The following is a 21578-nucleotide window of genomic DNA, read 5'->3' as shown; positions in this document are numbered from 1 at the left end:
AGCAGGGCTCACTGGAACTGTTTCTCCTCTCTGTTGGTGCAACCACCACACCAGGCCTTGCACAGAGAGTGGGGCTCAAACTTTCCCAGACTCCCCTTCGCATCCCCTACTGTTGTGGCCCAACCAGGTTCATTGCCTGCTGCCCAAGAAGAAGCCAGTATACTAAGTCAATAGGTTTTATGGCAGAGCAAGAGTCTTTATTCTAGATAGCACTAAGTGGGTAGATGGGAGAAATCTCAAATCCGCCTCCCCAAGATTTTGGGAGACAGTATTTTTAACAAAAGTTTGGCAGGCAAGGGATTAGGCAATTAAGTTCATTAATTGGGGCAAAATCATAGGAATGTAGAAATCATGTTCTTGTGTTGTTTCAGCCCCTGGAGTCACAATTCCACATGAGTCAGTTTCTTGGTATGTGCTTCAGGTCCTGGTGGGTCAGTCAATCAACTGGAATACAGGGCTTGGAAGATATCTTAAAAACTACCTTTAGGTTTGAAAAGGTGATGTTATCTATGGATAAAGTTAAGAATCTTTATGACCACCAGGTGCCTGGCTCCAGATTGGCAATTATAGAGGTGCAAATAGAGGGGGTGCAAATAGAGGGACAGCAAATAATTTTTATCATTATTTTTGGCGAGGCATTTACCACAGTTCTTGGCTTGTACCCCATATTGACATGCAGTTTCACTACCTATAGCTACTGAGAGAGACAACAGAGCCACTACGCCAAGGCTTGCCCAGGGAATTGGGCTCAGACCTTCCCTCTAGAGGTCCTGCAGCAGACTGAGGGGTGCTCAGACTGTGAGCTCCCTGCCCGCTGCCCCTCCTTGGTGCCAGTTGCCCAGCAACTGCATCACTGTGGTGCATGACCCGAGGCAGAGGGACATCAAACCTACTTGGGGACCCTGTGGGCAGCTTGAGACCAGCACGCTTCTAACTGGATGCCCATCCAGCCACAGTGAGTAGCCTGGCAGACTATCGTTCTCTGGCACTCAATTGGTCTCCAGGTCTCATCTTTCTCATATAGGAAAGGTCCTACAGATTGCTGGCTTTAGATCATAGTCAAAGCCCCATTTTCATACCTGTAAAAAGATCATGTGTGCATTATTTGCATAATTCCTGGATTCCTGAATTTTGTTTTTGGACATCTTATCCAGTCAATCCTGCTTCTGCCTGGTACTGCAAGGGTTTTCAAAACAAAATAAAAAGGCAGGTCAAACTTTGATGTGAAAATGTCAAGATCAGGTTTCGTTGAAATCTGACATTCTAATAAAGTCAATGTGTCTGTACAGCAGCACCTACAGTGTACAGGGGAACACAAATAAGGACTGGGGAAATGTCACTGTTTAGCTAAAAGAATTGATTGTAGAAAGAGGATCTCCACCATGGAGTTAATAAGCAGTGCCCATGGACTGCCCCTGACATTGTTGGTACCTCTTAGCCTAGAGACTCAGGAAAAGAGTTTCCTGTAAAGAGTTTCAACACCATCCTAAATGATAGTACAGCTGACAGGAAAATGGGCGCTGCCATCGACCCAACTCCCGTCACATCACAAAACATAAGCTTACTCTTATTTGTCTGCCTGGTCTTGACAATTGGTTCCAGTTCAACCCTCTTCATGTTACAGGCCCATGGGCTGACTGTATTGGACTTTTCCATCACAAGTTCTGAAGCAGATGGTGACTGCACAAATCTGTCAGGAGACTTTCCTGTGGGCGGACAGCCTCCCACCACTACAGGAAAGTTATGTACCTTGGAAGCTCATCCAGGTGGGTGGCTGGGGCATACCTACTTTTTCTCTTATCCAGAGAGTAGTTTCTGAATATGGTTGGTGGGGACCATGTACTCAATCATGAAGCCTGTGTGAAGTAGTCAAAAGAGTCAAAGATAAAGAGAGATAGAAACTACATAAATCAAGCACGAAATCGGATAGGACCAATATTTTAGAGACCCGACTGCAGCTTCAAAACAATAATAGTTGATCCTACTTTAATGAAAAATGGAAGAATTATTAGATATTAGACTAAAAGGCATTGTCTGTTATTTGCTACAAGAGGAGGTTCAGAAGTTCATTTTTTCTCTTCAATAATAAGGGTATTAAATCATACAAAATTATGCATAATCAACTTTTGTAATGGGTTTTGTATTCTAATTTTGTTACTAATTACTGACACTCATACACCATGCAAGACTGTGGGTAACAATTCATTGAAATAGGTTTTGGCAATATACAGCTCAGTTTTTGTCTCAGTATTTGCTAACGTAGTAAGTTTAAAATTGCTACTATTAGAAAACAGCTAATACCACTCAGAAAAACGTCATGAAGAATCCATTCAATAAGGAAAGTTACTGTAATCTGACATTAAACATAGGTCTTTGAGTAGATGTAGGGTTTGTTTTTCCGTACCTGAGATACTTGGCTTAGGATAATGGTCTCCAGTTCCACCAAAGATGCTGCAAAAAAACATTATTTCATTCCTATAGAAGGTACCCATGTAACAAAAACATTGGTTTAATATTTTGAAATAAAAAAACCCAGAGGTCTTTGAGGGGAAAACAGTAAAAATGGATAGCGGCTAAAAATGGGGGATTTGCTCTTAATTGGCAAGGATGACTGTAGGATATTATAGGGAATGAGCATGCAGTAAAAATGCCTTCATTCCACACTTAAATAATTATTTAAGGGATAGGGATTTTCCAGAAAAGTTAGAATTAGTCACGTAGTTAATATCCTAATTCATGAACTCTGCATTCCTCAAAGTACCAACAACACAGATAAAGTAAAACCCAAACACTAGCAATGAATCTTTCACATTTCTAACATCATCAGGTGTACTGAGAAAATATCAATGCTCTGTCACTCACATAGGAGTCATTGATCCATTTCAATATGACATAACATGTACAATTCAAGTCAATATCAAGAATCATCCCCCCTGGCCTAGAGCACACCAGGCAGAAATGAGCGGGCATGCAGCTGAACACCTCACACGCTCCCTGGAGCTGGTTAGTGGGCTCCCTGCCAAGGCTCTGAGCATGGTGGCGTGGGGAATGTCCATGCTTCTGCCCCTCCCTGGGCCTCAGTTTCCCCATCTGTGGAGATGACAGGAGTACATAGCAGATGTGCTGTACGGGTACCTCTGGTATTTACTGAGCACCTGCTGGGCCCTGGACCCACGCGGGAATCAGACACAGTCCTGCCCACAGAGAAGCCACATCCCATGGTGGGGGTGGGGCTGGCATTAAACACGTGAACAACCAAGAAAACATCGGATGGTGGGAAGTGCCACTAGCATGGGTTGGCGAGGAGGGAAAGGGGGAGGTGTGGGGATGCCAGGGAAAGTGTCCAGCCAAGCAAAGTCTGTGCAAGGATACTGCAAACACAGAGAACAACAAGCACAAAGAAGGACATGGACTTGATGCATGTGACAAACAGCAGGAGGCCACTGTGGCTGGTGCTGGGGGCAGTGGTAGGAGAGTGAGGTTGCAGAGGTCGGCAGAGGCCAGATCGTGGGAGGCAGTTTGGTTTAACCCCAAGAGGGAACATAAATTTGTTTTAAAAAATCAACTAGCACTAAGGCTAGTAAGGAAATTCAAACATCACCATTATCTAAAAGAAATAACTCTTTCCCCACAGAAAGTATTGCTACTGGAAGCTCGGCACTTTTCCCTGAGGCTGCATCAAAAGAATGAAGACAAGTGATTTCAGGAGAAGGAAAGAGGAGTTTATTAATTTGCTGGAAATTGAGGAGGATGGAGACTCCTGTTTAAAATGCCATCATCCTAATAATATGCAAAAATGCAGAGCTTTCACAGGGAGGTTTTCAGTTTCAGACCATTTCTGTTCAACTACAGTCGATGATTCTGATCATCTCATGTCAGTCCCATCTCTGCTGAAGACAATCCCAGAACCTCCACGCAGACAGTGGTGTTGAGCCATCTCCTGTAGCACAAAGAACAAAGGACACTGCCCCTCCAGACCACTGGCTTGAGGCAGAGATGCAGATTTTAGTTCCCAAAGAGTGAGTGAGGTTTTAAAGAGAGAGATAACATTTTTGCTGTTTTTTCAGGCCATTGCCTGTTACATAATCCTCCCGACTCCATCAATTTCACCCTTCCATATTTACAGGAGGGGGGACAATGTAATCTTTGAGCTATTTTCTGCTGAATTGGGGTGATACTTTAGATGGAAGGTTTATACTGTAAAGCTTTGGCAATATATTTATGGCAATAGAATACCAGGAAAAACAGTCATAAGCAATAACTGCAACAGTGAGGACTGAGGAGGCAAAATGGACTGTCGCCTTGTATACAATCAATGTCTGATACAGGGCTGGGTTAGAAAGAAACATGGGACCTGTGAGTATAGAACTATTGGTTGCACCCTGTAGGTGATCTGACAGACCATCTTAAGTAACTTCAGAAATACTTGCACTGAATGAGGTTTAGGATGACAAGGCAGCAGTAGGCAGATCAACAGAAGACACAATAGCCTAGGGAAATCTTCACTGAGGAGTTGTCCCTCTATCCTAGAGACAAAACAAATAATCAAAGGAAGGTTAATAAAAATATCAACTTTTTCATTTTTTTTTCCTTTTTGAAAAACACATACTTTAGATTGCCTACAGTCTGGCCCCTCTATTTGGTGCTTGGGTCCTCTTCTTCCAGGGGACACCTCTTTACTATGGTATGATGGACCCATGGTTTTATTTTTGACAGTTTTAATGAGCTGTTAGAGACATTTGATAGAGTGTATTTTACTTTTTTGTTTCCGACCGGGGCAGAGACTTGAAAGAGGCAAACTCATGTATAGTCGTTAGCACCTGACCCACTCATTTGACATGTTGTTTTACTCTGTTGTTATTACTCAGGGTTATATTATCATATTTACCTTGGGGTGTCAGGAAGGGTCTCTCATAAACTATGTTCTGGGGCTTAACTTAAGCCTGTTTCTAGGAGTACCCTTATCTGGAAGACACGTGGCAATATCTTATCTCAATTTCCTGTATCAATTTCAGGATGTATCTAATTTTCATTCTACATGTGGGGTGTTGTTTATTTGCTGGGTTACGTCCAATATGAAAGAATGTCTATTATTATTCTACATAGAGGAGGGGAGTCTATGAATATCATAAGGACCTATGGGATCATTGAGTCTACCGTGTCCTGCTTTGGAGAAATGGTGTACCAGGTTCACACTGGGGTCCACTTTAAGCATTTGTGGGCGACCACAGAACACTGTGCAACAGATCCAGATTCAGAGGACGGGAAGCAAAGTTCCCCTGATGGGCACTATCATGGAGTAGCCAAACACGGTGATACTTGGAGCTGTCCAGTGTCACCTTAGCTGTCTGTCTATGGTGTCCATCACAAGCATGTCATTTTCTATGTGCTTGGCCTCTTTTCCTGGACTGCGGATGTGCATTATCCCATCATCCTCTGAAGCTTGTTCCCGTTCTGCACTGACGTATGTGCCTCGTGCCAGCAGCTCCTGGTAGTAGCCCATTTTGGAGCTTCAGGCACTCTCTCCACCTGCGGAGGACAAGCCTTTACCCAGCCTGAAAAGGTATCTATTAGTACAAGTTCAGGCATCTGAAGAAATTGCTAGTCACTGTACGTCTTTTTGTTTGTTTGGTTTTTTGTTTTTGTTGTTCTTGGACCACCCCGAGCACATAAACAATTTGTTGTAAGCAGGGTCTTTCCGAATGAGCATTCACCAAATCCATTAAAACAAGCACATAGACAGTCCAAGGTACACAGGGTCCTCCCAAATGAGGTGCCCCCAAATCCACTAAGGCATTGCATCTATAATGTGTGTATTCATGTAGCTGCCTCTCACGAGGCCATATCAAAGCTTCGGGCCTGAGAATGAGTATATGAGAATTCTGCCTCCATCTAACTGTGTCATCCGAAATGTAACAGTCACAGTCTTTACTTTCTAAGTGAATCTAAATCTAGCCTGAGTATCAAGGCCCCCAGAACAGATCATCTCCAGTGGCCTCCTTAGCAGCTCTGCCAGTCACCTTTCTTTGGCCATGTTGGCCACCTGCTTGGGCTCAGCCACGGCCTGTTTCAAGGCCATTATTTTAACCACTTCAGTACGGCGCTCACCAGCTGCGAAACCTTCCCCACAGCCGGCACTCATAGTCCGCACGATAGTGTGTGCTGTGCATTGACGAAAAATCCGCTTTGCTGTTGTGAGATGAGGAAAGCTTGAAAGCACTGAAAGCTTGTTTTACTTTACAGGCAGCTTTACTTGTAATGTAAATCACAATAGGTAACATATACATATATGTTTTCATTACGTTATTTTTAAATGTTCGCAATGTTATTTTGATAAATGAAAAATTAGAAAAGTCATATCCTGGCTTTCGGCTAAAGTCGCTGTCTGCATGTTCATTTGTGGCTACTGACTATTGTCAACACTCATACCGAAGTGGTTAATGGCATACTGAATATCTTTATTTTCTGTCATCAGGAGACTACCCCCTTTTTTAATGCTTTTTTTTTTTTTTCCCAGACAGAGTCTCACTATGTTGCCCTGGCTACAGTGCCGTGGCGTCAGCCTAGCTCACAGCAACCTCAAACTCCTGGGCTCGAGTGATCCTCCGGCTTCAGGCTCCCAGAGTGCTAGGATTACAGGCGAGAGCCACCACGCCAGGCCTTTAATGGTTGTATGAGCATGTACTATGAAATACATATTTAGAGTCCATATAGATGTTTATCTTTTTCCCTCTGGATAACTGTTCTGGTTAAAGCCACTAGCTCAGCTTTCTCAGCCTAAGCCCCAGGTGGCAGTGCCACTGTCATGGTCATCACATAACCAGCCCTTCGTTGTCCATAAAGCTGTCCCTGTCAGGGAAAAGATCCCAGTCTTGCTCTGACATTGGCTGATCTGACGGATCTATCCTGCTAGAACACACAGTCTCTAGAACCTCTACACAGTCATATTGTAAACACTCATTCTCTTTGGCTGGAAAAAGGTGGCAGGATTGAGAGAGACACAGTCTTTAATAAAAACTCAGAAGTAGCTGTTACTGCCTGGAGGCAAAGAGGCCATTCTCTCACCATATTGTTTAGTGGCTCTCAGATGTATGTCACTGGCCTGGATGTCTCCCTGCATCTAAGGCTCATTCTTTATTTGTTGTCTCATTTAAGAGTCAGGGAAACGCACAGCAGGGGCAGGCATAAGCTGTCCCCTTAAGGGCCCCCTGTAAAAGGCCTTACTATCATTCTGAAGTCTGGGATCTAGATGCCATTTCTAGGAACCCTAGATAAGTAGCCTGTTGTTTGTAATTCTTTCCAATTGCAGGTTCCACAAGTCTCATTAAGCTTTTATCAAACAGGGCAGGAGAGCCCAGGAAGCAACACAGGACATCTCAAGATCTTGTTCTGTAAATGCAACTGAGTACCATTGAAGTTTCTGGGCCCCTGTTTGCTTGTCTACAGCTGTGTCCTGGCTGGGCATAGCTGGTGCCTGGGGCTGGGACAGTGGCCGGGAAGGGGTCTTCTCAGACCACTTCTGTCCGTGGCCTTCGCACTAATTGAATCCCTCTGTCAATTTTGCCCATGGCTCCTGTGGGAATATTTGAAGTCATGGGGCTCCGATGGCCCTACTTTCTTTGCCGTCTGTGTCCTGCACTTTTTAAAAAAATATATTTATTCTCCTGGGGACTACTTGCTACCTGGATTCCTGGCAGTGTTTTGTCGAATGTCTTTTCTTTTTACAAAAAGCACAGTCTTTAGAGGACCCTTGGTTGACACTGCTAATAGAACATTAATAGGTTTCAGATTTTTGTTTTTTTCCTGGCGTTCTATACTTTTTAATCATTCTCCTCTGGCTAGGGATGTGTGCTTTGCCCAAACTGAGTTTTCTGCCTTGTCTTAGAAGTTGAGACCATTCTCAACCCTGAGTAGTAAACCAGTGGGCGTGGGATTGACCAGTTCAAGTTGCACCCTCCCCTGGCCCTCTCAGGGTGACAAGAAGCGGGGGGTAGTTGAGCGGCAGGCCTTTTCTCTATGCCCCCCACTGGCCATGTTTGCCACTTGAAACCAGTAACTGTTGTAGAGCACAAGGCACAAAGACGATTATTAAAAGAAAAATATTTTCTTCATTTGTGAATTGAAAATAAAGCAAAACCTCTTAACACAGAACTTATTAAAAGGGTCAGAGTCTACATTTAATAAAAGAAAATTTGTAACAAGGTCGGGCGCAGTGGCTCATGCCTGTAATTTTAGCACTCTAGGAGGCCCAGGTGTGAGGATTGCTCGAGGTCAGGAGTTCGAAACCAGCCTGCGCAAGAGCAAGACCCTGTCTCTACTATAAAAAGAAAGAAAGAAAGAAAGAAAGAAAGAAAGAAAGAAAGAAAGAAAGAAAGAAAGAAAGAAAGAAAGAAAGAAAGAAAGAAAGAAAGAAATTGGCTAACTAATATATACAGAAAAAATTATCCGGGCATGGTGGCACACGCCTGTACTCCCAGCTACTGAGGAGGCTGAGGCAGAAGGATCGCTTGAGTCCAAGAGTTTGAGGTTGCTGTGAGCTAGGCTGACGCCACGGCACTCAGTCGAGCCTGGGCAACAAAGCGAGACTCTGTCTCAAAGAAAATAAATAAATAAAAATTTGTAACAAACAGAAATCTCCTGTAAAATAAAATCCCAAACTGTGCTTTGTGGCTGCCGAGGATAGAGAGGTAAGAGCTTCACTGTCATAAAATATCAAGGACTCAGCAAACTGATTAACTTATACATTTATAAATCAAAATGATCAGAAAACATTTATTTTAAGAAAATTTATGATTAGGAAATAAGAACAGAATTTTAGCAATATAAGCTATGTCAAACATGCAATTACATTATAAACTTAAAGGCATTCAATCAGGTATTAATTTCTTTTTCTGTAAGTGAAATTTACACCAAAACTTTTCGAGGAAAATTATAAGCAGTGCCAAGAGTCAAGTTTAATTGAATGCTGCGAAGATGAACACATAAAATTAAATGCCAAACAATATCCAATCTTGGCTGCCAAGACTGACTACCAGACAGCCACAGTGGCTGTAAGTATCAAGCACCCAGCAGGACAATTCATTTTCAAACACATACAAGGAACATACTTTCACTTGAAGACTATTTATGGAACATGGACAAAATCAAGATGAAACAAATTGAAATGACTGCAATGTCATGAAAACAACCCATGCAATTATAGGTATGGTAAAATAAAACAAGAAATAGGATTCCTGGGTGCTTGGTTACTTTCAGAGACTTAAAGCAAAAAGCTCTTGAAAATCCGAATGGTATTTTCATTGTTTCTAAAATGCAAATAACACCAAACTTCTTCTGAAAAATGCATTAAAAGCATCAGAACCATACTTGGTTGATACAATGATTATTAAATATACATATTCTATATAAATGCAAAAAGTGTCAATAGCAGCTGAAGGCCATTCACAGTAGTGTGTGAACAAACCCTGAGCCGACCAGGCCACCCAACTCCTCATTTGAAATTACCAAGATTTCTTTTTTCTTTTGAAGACAACATATAGAGAAGACCAATTCCAAAATTTAACCAAAAAATGTATTACATGCACAGTCATGTTAAAGAAACACAAAATACCACTCAAAGGCAGCTAACGATTGTCAGTTTTCATAATCCCAAGTACATTCCCTCAGCGTGTGATTTAATACTTTCCTCCTTTTCAGATCAAAAACAATAGACATATGGTCCTGAAGAGGAATCTCCAGAAAACAGCCAAGACCAAGATTTTAAAAAGTACCCTTCCACAATATCCACCCAATGACTTTGTAAAAGAAAGGCAAAATCAGGCCCCTGGTGGCCACTGTGCAGTCCTGGACCAACACTGGCTCACCCAACATCACTTGATTCCTTTGTTTTTTTTTTTGTTTGTTTGCTTGTTTGTTTGTTTTAAGGCAGAGTCTCACTCCATTGCCCTGAGTAGAGTGAGGTGGCGACAGCCCAGCTGACAGCAACCTGAAACTCCTGGGCTCAAGTAATCCTGCTGCCTCAGCCTCCTGAGTAGCTGGGACTACAGGCATGTGCCACCACTCCCCATTAATTTTTCTATTTTTAGTAGAGTCAGGGTCTCCCTCTTGCTCAGGCTGGTGTTGAACTCCTGCCTCAAGCAATCCTCCCGCCTCCGCCTGCCAGAGTGCTAGGATTACAGGTGTGAGCCACCACGCCTGGCAGATTTCCTATTTTTAAGTTAAAAACACCACGAAACCTTAAGATTACCAAGAGAGGGGCCCAAAAGCAGCATTTGAACAAACAAAATGATGTGAAAGACTCGTCATGTTGTTAAATAAAGTACCACTCTGTGCCTGACGTGGCTAATGGGCTTCCCTGTCATCAATCCCTGAGCCGCAGGGAAACATCTGTGATACACAGATGTTAGAATACACCGTATACTTAATTTGATCAGAATCACCACACAAACCACCAATGAAGAATTAAAGTGAATTAAACTTACACTTTCGTGATAGTCGAAGGGGGGAGGGCACATTCCCACACCCCCTCAGGCAACAGTCCATGGAAGCAGCATGGCACTGCACAGTTCAGATTGGACTAAGAGTCCTCACATGGTACCGTTTCTTGGACAGCCAGTCTATGGCCCCGCCTTCCAACAACATCATTGGAGGATATGAAATAATTGACAGGGAGCTCATCCAATCTCTCCAGTACTACAAATGGAAATTCTGCCTATACCTCAAGGCCCACTTAAATAATTCAAGTCCTTCCTCATATTGTTATTCCTTATTATACCTATGCACATCCCTCAATGTCCACATTTGCCACTAAAGCCTTTGCAAATGTGATAACCTCTGTTTCCTGTCATTTCTGATTTCTGAAATCTTGCTCACCTAGTTTAGAGAGGCCCAGCCCACTTGTAGCCTCTTCCAGGGAGCCTCTCATGCTTTACTCCATCACCAGTTTCTTCCCTGGAGAGAAAATTCCCCATGCCCCAGATGCCATCAGTGCAGCTCTGTGCCTCCTGTAGAACCTTCCACAAGGCATTTGAGCCATTGAAGTGTGCAAGAAAGAAGTGACTGGGGAATAAGTTGCAAGAACATGCCAGTAACAGCAGCTCACTTTCGTAAGTCTCTGCAGGTGAACACAGCTCACAATTAATACGAAAGTCTGAGTGGTCAGCTCAACCAAGAGGGATTATTTCCCAGAAACAACCACAGTTACCTCTCTGAAGACTCCCTCAGACTAGTCTACTAGGCTACAACATCAGAAGGTGAAGGGCAACTTTTCTCCAAGCAATTTTTCACACACTGAGGGTGTACACAGAAAGAGGCAAAACCTGCAAAGCCTCCACCAGCAGTGAAGGTGAATTCACAGGGGAAATGGGAAATAAAGACCTGCTCCCATCCAAAAAGTCTCATCTTTGTCACAGGGCCATAATTTCTTATGTTATAGACAATACTGTGCAAAATTGTCTTCTGTTCCCTACTTATACCAATCCCACGTAGTGCTGGGGATGCAGAAAGAATAAGAGATCCTCCCTGGAAAACACAAGGCCTGTCACAATTTTCCCACCAGAGTCCCTGGGCCTCAGCCTCTCTGAGCAGGTCTCCCCAGTGCCGCCATTCCCAGCCCTTTCCCATCTCTAAGAAATAAGCCCCTCATGGAGCGACCATATGCAATGTGTCCTTCCACCTTTCCTGATCACAGAAGCCTCTGCCCCCTGTAGAGCCTCTAACCTCCATGATTCTTCTCACTAAAGGACACATAAAGAAAGTGGCTGGGGACTCAGCCATGAAATCCATTTGCTCAACATGGGGAAATGGCAGACTCCTGCCTCAAAGTACCACTTTCCCAACAATAAGCCAAAATACACAGTTTTTAAAGGAGGGTTCCCATTCTCAAAGCTATTTTTCTCAGCCATAAAGGATGATTCTGGTCATTTCATCTCTGACAATCCCATGACCTCCTCAGGGATCTCCCTGGACCTCCGCTGAGACCTCCCCCAGCAGCCGGGACAGTCCACTGAACCATGCCCTATAGCACACAGAACAAAGGACACTCCTCTGCCCCTCTCTACCACTGGCCTGAGGCAGGGATGCAGGATTTAGTTCTCCAAAAGAGTGGGGGAAGTTTTAAAGAGACAGAAAACATTTTCCCTTTGTTCAGGCCATCCTGTCTACCACAATCATCATCATCATCGCTTCCAACAGTTTAAGGTGCCTCTCCAAATGAGTCTTGCTGTCCCAGTTTCATTACTGGGTGCACATGACAGTGAACCAGTAAACAAGGAATACACTCATCTGCAGTCTTGCCACTGTCCAGCATATCCCACCTGTGACTACTTCTTATGCTCAGAAAATCAGCCACTGGGAAGATTAGAGGGGCATTTAAAGTGGCAGATAAACGCTTTCATTTTGGGAAGGGGGGGAGTGCCTTTCCCCTACCCGTAAAGAAAATAAGGCTTCTCTTCTGTGACCTACATACACACTCACGTCCCAGAGGATCCTGACAAAGGCAGGCACTTACTGGCCAAGGGGAAACACTGAAGGCAATAAATGGAATTTGTGTAGAACACATTGAGGGAAGAGAAGTCACATTCTGCGCAGCAGGCTATACACATACGTTTGTGCACTGTAAACACCTCTTCATGGCCGGGCGCCGTGGCTCAAGCCTGTAATCCTAGCACTCTGGGAGGCCGAGTTGGGCCCATTGCTCGAGGTCAGGAGTTCGAAAGCAGCCTGAGCAAGAGCAAGACCCCATCTGTACTATAAAAATAGAAAGAAATTAAATGGCCAATATATATAGAAAAAATTAGCCAGGCACGTTGGTGCATGCCTGTAGTCCCAGCTACTTGGGAGGCTGAGGCAGCAGGATGGCTTGAGCCCAGGAGATTGAGGTTGCTGTGAGCTAGGATGAGGCCATGGCACTCACTGTAGCCTGGGAAAAAAAGTGAGATTCCGTATCAAAATAAAAAAAAAAATAAAAACAAACAAAAAAACACCTCTTTATGTTACTGTATGGATTATAGGCTTTTCACTACTCCTATATGCACTGAGTTGTTAAAGTTATACCTTAAATGCCACTCTATACGACTCTATTCATAATATTCACATGAACAAATATTGACACCTTTAACACATATTAGTTGAAGATGTTATTTTGCCTTTGCTAACACTAATAGCGAATAGAACGCTGGTGTAAGGCATGAAGCAATTTAGTCAAATTTCTTAGTGAAAAATCACAGTTACTTGATAAGGATCAATGAGGAGGTTCCTAATAAAAACTGTCAATATTGTCATAGAAGAGACTAACTAGACATGATCCAAAATGGTCACTGCAGGTGTAATTCTGTGTAAACAGATGTCCAGTGAATTACATTGTACTATACTATCCTGAAACATCTAGACCTTGCACATGAACACATTACACCTACAATCTGAAAAGTTGTTTCAAATAAAGATCAAAAGTGAGCACATCAGTCCTTATATACGATGTACTATTTCAGAAAATATTAGTAGAGTCAATTGCCTCCTACATCTATAATCCATAGAGGTTCAATCAAAGGCCTTGCCTGAAAGTGTACGTGATATCCCATTCTATTTCTATCTCTTATTTAAATAAGTGGCATAAAAAACGCTTCCAGGTAAACATGAGTGTGACCTGGAACACCTCACACCAAGCATTTACATCACATTGCCATTCCCACCAGTGGGTGCACATTCATTGACTACACACTGGAAGAGACTAAGTGACAAGGCTGGCCTAGGAATGAACTCCTGCAAAGATCCAAGGAACCAGGTCCCACCTTAAATTCAAAGAATGTCTACCTTCTCTTTCATCAAGGATCCAGATCCTTGAGACTGCCACCAATGAGAGAGACAGCATTTTGGCACCCTCCACCTTGTGAATGCTTCTTAAATGCCAACAACGCTCAGCAGAATGATCCATCAAACCATTCATTTAGGTGATTTCGACAGCTTACCCCCCTAACAACTAAGAGATCCAAGATGACTGTGCCATTACAGGGGCAGAGGGAGAGGACACAGCAAGTGCATGTAACAGAAAGGAGGTGTTGCGGATAACTTGAGTTTCACAACTGCATTTGACTAGGAAATGAGTCAGCCTTGCTCACTAATACTTTATTTGGCTATGAAACATGGGTTTGGGTAAAGATTTTTCTATGTATCTTAGTCATAAATTTTTCATTGGGTGGAAAATAACAAAGACCCTCATTTTCCAAGGATTTAAAGTAGTTTGACCAGTTACAGGGATAAATCAGAAGACTGTGAACGACAATGTGCTGAATAAAGGCTAGATACTTTAGTGTCTAATCCTAAAGAAATGTGGAATTTGACCTAAGGTGAGTGAACTTCAGGTCCTGTGATGCCACCTTCTCCGTGAAACTTGTGCCAATAGGAAAGTACAGGACCAAGAGGTACCCATTAAGATTATGGTTAGAAATCTCTGTGGAACATCTTAGAGAAGTGCATATTTCCACTTAGCATGTTACTTCCCGCTGTCACATTTACAAATGTCTTTACCTGAATTTCAATGAATTAATCACCACACAGAAAATAAATGACGTTACATAGGCAAAGAAAGAGCAGGGAACACTCTGGCACTGCCAGTTAACAGGCCCCCTCCAGCCTGCGCAGGTTGCAAACAGTATACAGTCCTGATAGATACTGGGGACTCAGCCCTGTCATCCTCCATGTGCAGTGTCTGAGTTGGCCAGAGCAGAAAGTTGCTGAGGAGAAGGAAAAGCCTGTGGTCCCGGGCTGCCTCTTGCTTCACAGCATGGTTATGAGCTCTGGTTTCCAAGCAGATGCCCCAGTGACCCCTGAGGAAGCTTGCTGGCCCTGGGAAAGGAAACGGACATTTAAATGACATTGTGGCAATGTCTAAAGAGCTTGCACAGGGGGATAGGGAAGCAGTGGGTAGGAAGGGAGTTAAACCAAGCACCCTAATGTTCTCTTCCAACATGTGGATTCCGCAAATGGGATACTAGTTCCTTGACCACCTTTTGTGTGCTGGGCCCTTAACAAGGATGATCACACTTGGTTATCACAACATCCACCATACCAAGGTGTAATTTCTATTGCACATGTGAGGAATCTGAGGTTCAAGGATGATAGAAAAAGCCACAGGACTCAGAAACTGGAGTGTGTGAATGAGACATGATGTGTGGTCCCAGAAATGTCTGCAAAGCAAAGAATAAGCCAACAGTGCATGAAGGGGTAAAGATCTGAAGTATTGACCTATATGCATTACATGCCTTGTTAGCCTATGTCTCCAGGACTCGTACGGAATAAATGTCTTCCCCTCCACGGTGGAGTCAGGCTTCCATTCTCCAACAGCCACCTGCTCCACGTGTTCCATCTTTCCCCTTTTTCATAGATACACATGGCTTTAAATTGCCTTCACATCCATGCTTTCCTTTTTCTTTTCTCTTTCCTTTTTTTTTTTCTTTTCCTTTTTTAGATACAGGGTCTCACTATGTTGCTGAGGCTGGTCTTGAACTCCTGGCCTCAAGCCATCCTTTTACCTCGACCTCCCAAAGTGCCAGGATTACAGGCATGAGCTACCACGCCTGGCCAGATACATGTTTTTACACCAGAAAAAAATGGCATCTGAGTATCATCCCACAGTCCCAGCATTACTGGAGTTTATTCTTGACAGTCCATTCCCGTCCATTTTGCTGATGCATCTTTCTTTTTTTTCTTTTTTTTTGTGACGGAATTTCACTTTGTTACCCAGGCTGGCATGCCCTTGCATCAGACTAGCTCACAGGAACCTGAAACTGCTGGGCTCAAGCAATCCTCCTGCCTCAGCCTCCAGAGTAGCCGGGAATACAGACATGCACCACCATGCCTGGCTAATTATTTCTATGTATATTTTAGTTGGCCAATTTATTTCTTTCTATTTTTAGTAGAGACGGGGTCTCGCTCTTGCTCTGGTTGATTTTGAACTCCCGAGCTTCATTAATCCTCCTGCCTTGGCCTCCCAGAGTGCTAGGATTACAGACATGAGCCACCGCGCCTGGCCTTGCTGATACATCTTACTGCAAAAAAAAGTTTCCAAATAGGATCAAAAGATCAAAGTGTGCAGGTTAAAATATAAAGATCCGTTTTTTAAAAAATAGGAACATTCAAATAAAATAAATTTGTCTGTAATAATAGTACCCACAGTGAACTGAAGAACATAACAAAGACTGAAAAAAGATATGGATGCCTAGTGAAAAGAACAGGTTATAGAAACCGAGTCTCTACCATGCAGTTAGTCAGCAGCGCTCAGGAGTCTCAGAGAAGTCCTGTTTTCTTGCTATTCCTCAGAGCCAAGGCAACAGATTTATCCAAAATTATGGGTAATGGACCTCTTGGATGTGTTTTGTGTTCTCTCTTGACTTTGTTACTTATTAAAGACACTAATACATTATGCGAGATTATGGGTAACATGACTTTCCAATGGGTTTTGGATCTCATTTACTATGTCATTGAATACTGACAGTAATAGAACATGAAATCCACATTATACAACTACAATTTGATATAGTATGTCAATAAATAGTAATATAGTATGTTGAAAAATTGTTTATTTATTTATTTATTTATTTATTTTTGAGACAGACTCTCATTCTGTTGCCACGGCTAGAGTGCCGTGGTCTCAGCCTAGCTCACAGCAACCTCAAACTCCTGGGCTCAAGCAATCCTGCTCCCTCAGCCTCCTGAGTACCTTGGACTACAGGCACGCGCCAAGATGCCCGATTAACTTTTTCTATGTATATTTTTAGTTGTACAGATAATTTATTTCTGTTTTGAGTAGAGACACGGTCTCGCTCTCGCTCAGTCTGGTCTCTAACTCCTGATCTCAAGGGATCCTCTCGCCTCGGCCTCTCAGAGTGGTAGGATTACAGGGTTGAGCAACAAGTAACTCTTACATCATACAAAGTATCGGGTATTGCCCCAGAAGTCGCCTCCATTTGAAGGGGCTGAGGCCTTTTATACCCTTTGGGCCTAGCTAGGGACTTTAGGCAGGAAGACCTGGGGATTTTCCACTGTGACCTTGGGTGGTCATTGAGAAACAGGAGGGGCTGGCAGTATTTGCAGAACCCAGGATTCAACACATTCTTATCCAGGTGGACATCTGGGTGTGGTTCCTCTCAGTGGGGCCTGGCCGTTTTGTCCTCGGAGAGTCTAGTCTCCTGAGCCTTTTCTTTTTTGATCTAGGGAAGGGAGGGGAACTGCCACTAACCTTGTACCTCCAAACCCCGAATTCCATCCAGAATTTCTTGCGACTCTATTTCCTTTAGAACCACTGGCCCCTATCTCTCATGTGGAGCAATAGAGCTCTCATGGGGCAGATGAGAAGGGCTGCTTATCTTCTTACTGCACCGAGACGAAATGCGTGTGTTGTGCAGATACACTGCTTAGCCACGCCCATCACTAGGTCTTATTTTGGGGTAGGGCTTATATTGCACAAATTGGTAGAAATCCTGCTAGGGCTTATTTTATGGGTAGGTCTTATTTTCGGGGACACATGATAGTTAAATAATTCGTCTTTGCTCATGTTGTTATCACCTACATATCTCTGATAGTCCCTCAATTTCCACATCTACTATTCATGACTTTGTACAATCAAAACAGACTGTTTTCTATCATGTCTGGTTTTGGAAACCTTGCTCACCCACTGGATGCATGCCCAGCAGAGGATCCTCTCAGACACAACGTATTACACATTTATAAGGTTGTCATAGATGTCGTCAAATTGTGCATGAGCATTGTCTGACAAATTTTTAAATAGCTTTTAAAAATCTCAGAGTATGTCCATTTCCTGATGCACTTCCCAAAATGGGGACTTAAGTCCTTTCTTTAAATTTTAATATCTACCAGAGAATCATGAATATTGTAATTTATACTTCTCTAATAATAGAGAAGAGGCATTTATTTACTTACGGCCTAATTCATATGCTCAAAGCTGTGAATGGAAGTACTTCATCAACTAATATTCACATTCTTCATTTATATTTACTTATCTTCCTTTATAAGATACTTCCCATTCCTCAACTCTCATGAATAGTAGGGCTGATTTTCTGCATTCTAGTATCAGGTTTTTCAATTCACTGTAAATCTCCTCAGGAAAAATAATGCTTTACTGTCTTTCACCTGTAGGTGTTTGAATAATGTTTGAATGAAAATGCTATTAAATATTCAATGGTCATCTGTGACTTTTCATTGTGTTACCTCATCAGGACTCTGGCCCATGTATCAGTTGGTCAGCAGCAATGATGGGGCCCAGCGACCCTCAAATTTATGGAAAGTGTGTGAAATGTGGGCAGTCTCTTTTAGGGGACTGTGCCATTAGCCTGTAAGTTTTGTTTGACTTGTGGTACTGTCAGAATTGCACTGCAAACTCCTCCCATTAATGACAAGGGGCCCACCCTCCTAGAACCAGAAGGCAGGCATGGGGCATATGGCCTACCAGGTCCTGTCCTCTCAGACACGGGCTCAGTAGTCCAGGTCCACTCCTCTGAGACATGAAACAGGCACCAATGGTTGATTCTCACCGGTAACAGCAATGGTTGGCCAGGGCTGACCCAAATCACCTGCTAGAATCTGTAGGGAAATTCAGAACCCTCACTAGAGACCAGACTCCACAGCTCTCCTGGACCACCTCTGTGGCCAGATACCTGGTGCAGACTGTGCCAGGTGAGCTTCTGTGTCCCTGGGAAATAGACAGATGGACAGGTAGACACCTAGATCTGCAGAGAGAGACACAGACAGAAGGGTAGAGAGGCAGGAAGCTAGAGAGGACAGCAGGGCCGAACCAGCTACACGGGATCAGCTGTCTCCACTCTCTCTGCCATGAGGACACTTCTGCCCTGGATACTTCTTGGACACGCACAGCTTTCCCCCGCCCTGAGCATGCCCTCACTCTGAAATTGGGCCCTGGCCAAAATCCCTCCCACAGTGCCTGGAGGGTCAACTATCAATGTGCTGAGATTTTACCCTGCAAATGCTTGTCAGAGAGGGCACTCAGTGCATTGAAGTCCCTGGCATTCCTGGGGTGGGGATGACAACCATAAAAAGGGTGGAGAAAGGAACACTGAAGGGGTGGGACACTTAGCAGTCCCTCCTTGCCACTGGCTGCGACCTACACACTAGCTCCCATCTATCTTGGGACCACATTTAAGAAAAAGGGAGAGGTGGAAGAGGAGAAGGGAACCCTAAGGCTGATGGAGAGGCCTGTGCCTGGGGGCAATGAGACAGCCTCACCCTCCACTGGAATGGGGGAGCGCTGTGCGTGCACACACATCATGTAGATCGTGGCTAAGTGTATACACGCACAGAATGGGTGCCAGAAATGCTGTGCTGAGTGCCAGGGTGTCCAGTGTCTAAAGGAAGTTCTCATTCATTTTCATTATTTACCCGCCAGGGCAATAGATATGTAGGGGGATCATATAGCCTGGCACGTATGAAGCACTCAAGAAATGGAGGCAATTACCCACACACTGAAGGACTTCCCAGTTCCAAAAGTCCTTCTTCTGGAGAACACACGACCTACCCATTCATACTTCCCATTCTTGAGTGGAAAATACATGTGAACATTCCTACCTCTCTCTTTTCACCCAAATCTCACCAGTTGTCTCTAATTTTCACCTTGCCGAAAAGATGAATAGTTGGGAGAATAGCTCACAGTCTAAGGGTCAACCCATGACTTAACAGAAGCCAATAATACTGGGCATAAACACAAAGTTCGAGCTGCTCCATGGGATTTGGGGAGGAGGTTCCTTGAATTCTGAGGCGGGACATGAGACTTTTCAGCTCTGTAGACTGAATGACAACACTAGAGTTGTTCACTGCTGTAGCCCAACATCTCTAAGACAACCCAGGGAGAGGCACATGCCCAACCACTCAGTGTGGCTCATGCACAGGCAGGATGGGCTATCATAGTCTTCTTGTCCTTCCCTGTAGGGGACACTTAATACCCACAAGGCCTAAGCTGCCTAAGGAAGATAAAATGTATCTGAAAATTCTCTGGGACTGGAGACCCTGATCCTCACTACTTACTGGAACTTCTAATTCATAAAATGCTGAGACATTGCTCAGCTCAACAAAGGTTACATAATGGTAATTAATTGGAAACTTGACACATTGAGAAGAGTACTGATATTTTCAAGGAACAGATGATGCTCAGAAGCATCTGCCCCTTTTAACTGGCTCCATTTAAAGGCAGATTGTGTGATACAAAGATACATTTCTAAGACCGGAGGACTAAGATTTTAGGCAGGCAGGAGCGGGAATGAACTGCATGCTCACTCTTCCAGTTTGTGTCCTCATGACTTCTGAACTGCGTCCTGCAGAACCTTACTGCTCAGTCTACTTCTGCCTTACCCTTACTGTGATTAGGAGATGCTCCTGTCATGCGGATATTATGCAAATATGGATTTGTGTTCTTCAGATCACCTTGTATAAGGTGAACTTAAACAGATCACCTTGTATAAGGAGGTATCAGATCACTTACTACCCTTCTTACCTTAACAATAGGACAACTTAAGTTTTGGCTTGGAAACCCTTAACCTTGCCACACACCCCCTCACCTCAAGGTCCCAGAGTATAGAGCTCATATATTCCACCCTGTATATGGTAGGATGCACATGGAAGAGACATGATTCACTGATCATGATTTCTTTCTTTTGAATAATAACACATACACGTGGGAGTTTCTCCGAGAAACACATTTTATTGTAAGAACACAAGGACCTTACAAAGTCCAAGACCAAATGAGCAAACACATTTCTTAGGCAAAGAAATGAGTATTAGTCAGCATAATTTAACAGGTGGTCTGTAAAATACATTCTCTGCCAAGAAAGATGGCATTAGGAGACATAGCAGACAATAAGTCATGGTGCCTGACCCAGTGACAAATGAAAAAGGAAAATGAAAGTTTACCCCTGATGTTGAGAAAAGAAACCTAAGGTTTCCCTTTACTTAGAGCATTTCCCTTAGAAAACTTCATACGCCTCTGCCACTTTTACAATCAGGAATGGACGAGGACCTGACAGTAACATACTAGGACTGCATGAGAACTAGGTACACAGGGGACACCTTAAGGAGCTGAACCCAGAAACTACATATGCCTCAGCATATGTAGTTTTTTAAAATGCTTATGACATTTTAGAGAGGAAGATGGAGAACTTGACAGTTGCCAGTTTTCTAAGGGAAATGCTCTATGAAAAGGGAAACGTTAGCTTTCTTTTCTCAAAATGGAAAATGGCCCTACATCTACTCTTGATCAAATTGGTACTGACTGTTTAAAACTATGGTTTTCAAATGGTGGCAATGCTCACCAGGGATTTGGGAGGGGGGAGGTACCCAATCTTAGGGCGGTGGCGAGTATTTTAGAAGGGACGGCATAACTCTAACCCTTCTTAGGGAGAGGCAAAGATATACAATGTATCAAAATGTCAAAAAAAACCAAAACAAAACTTTTTATCGAGCGGTGGGAAGGTGGTAGGGGGGAGGAGGAAAGGGGTGTATGCTTCCATAACGTGTGTGATGCACACCACCCGGGGATTGGACACATTGGGGGGAGGGAG

This window comes from Microcebus murinus, chromosome X, assembly GCF_040939455.1.
Source record: "Microcebus murinus isolate Inina chromosome X, M.murinus_Inina_mat1.0, whole genome shotgun sequence".
Classification (NCBI taxonomy): domain Eukaryota; kingdom Metazoa; phylum Chordata; class Mammalia; order Primates; family Cheirogaleidae; genus Microcebus; species Microcebus murinus.
Note: the sequence above shows the minus strand (reverse complement) of the source record.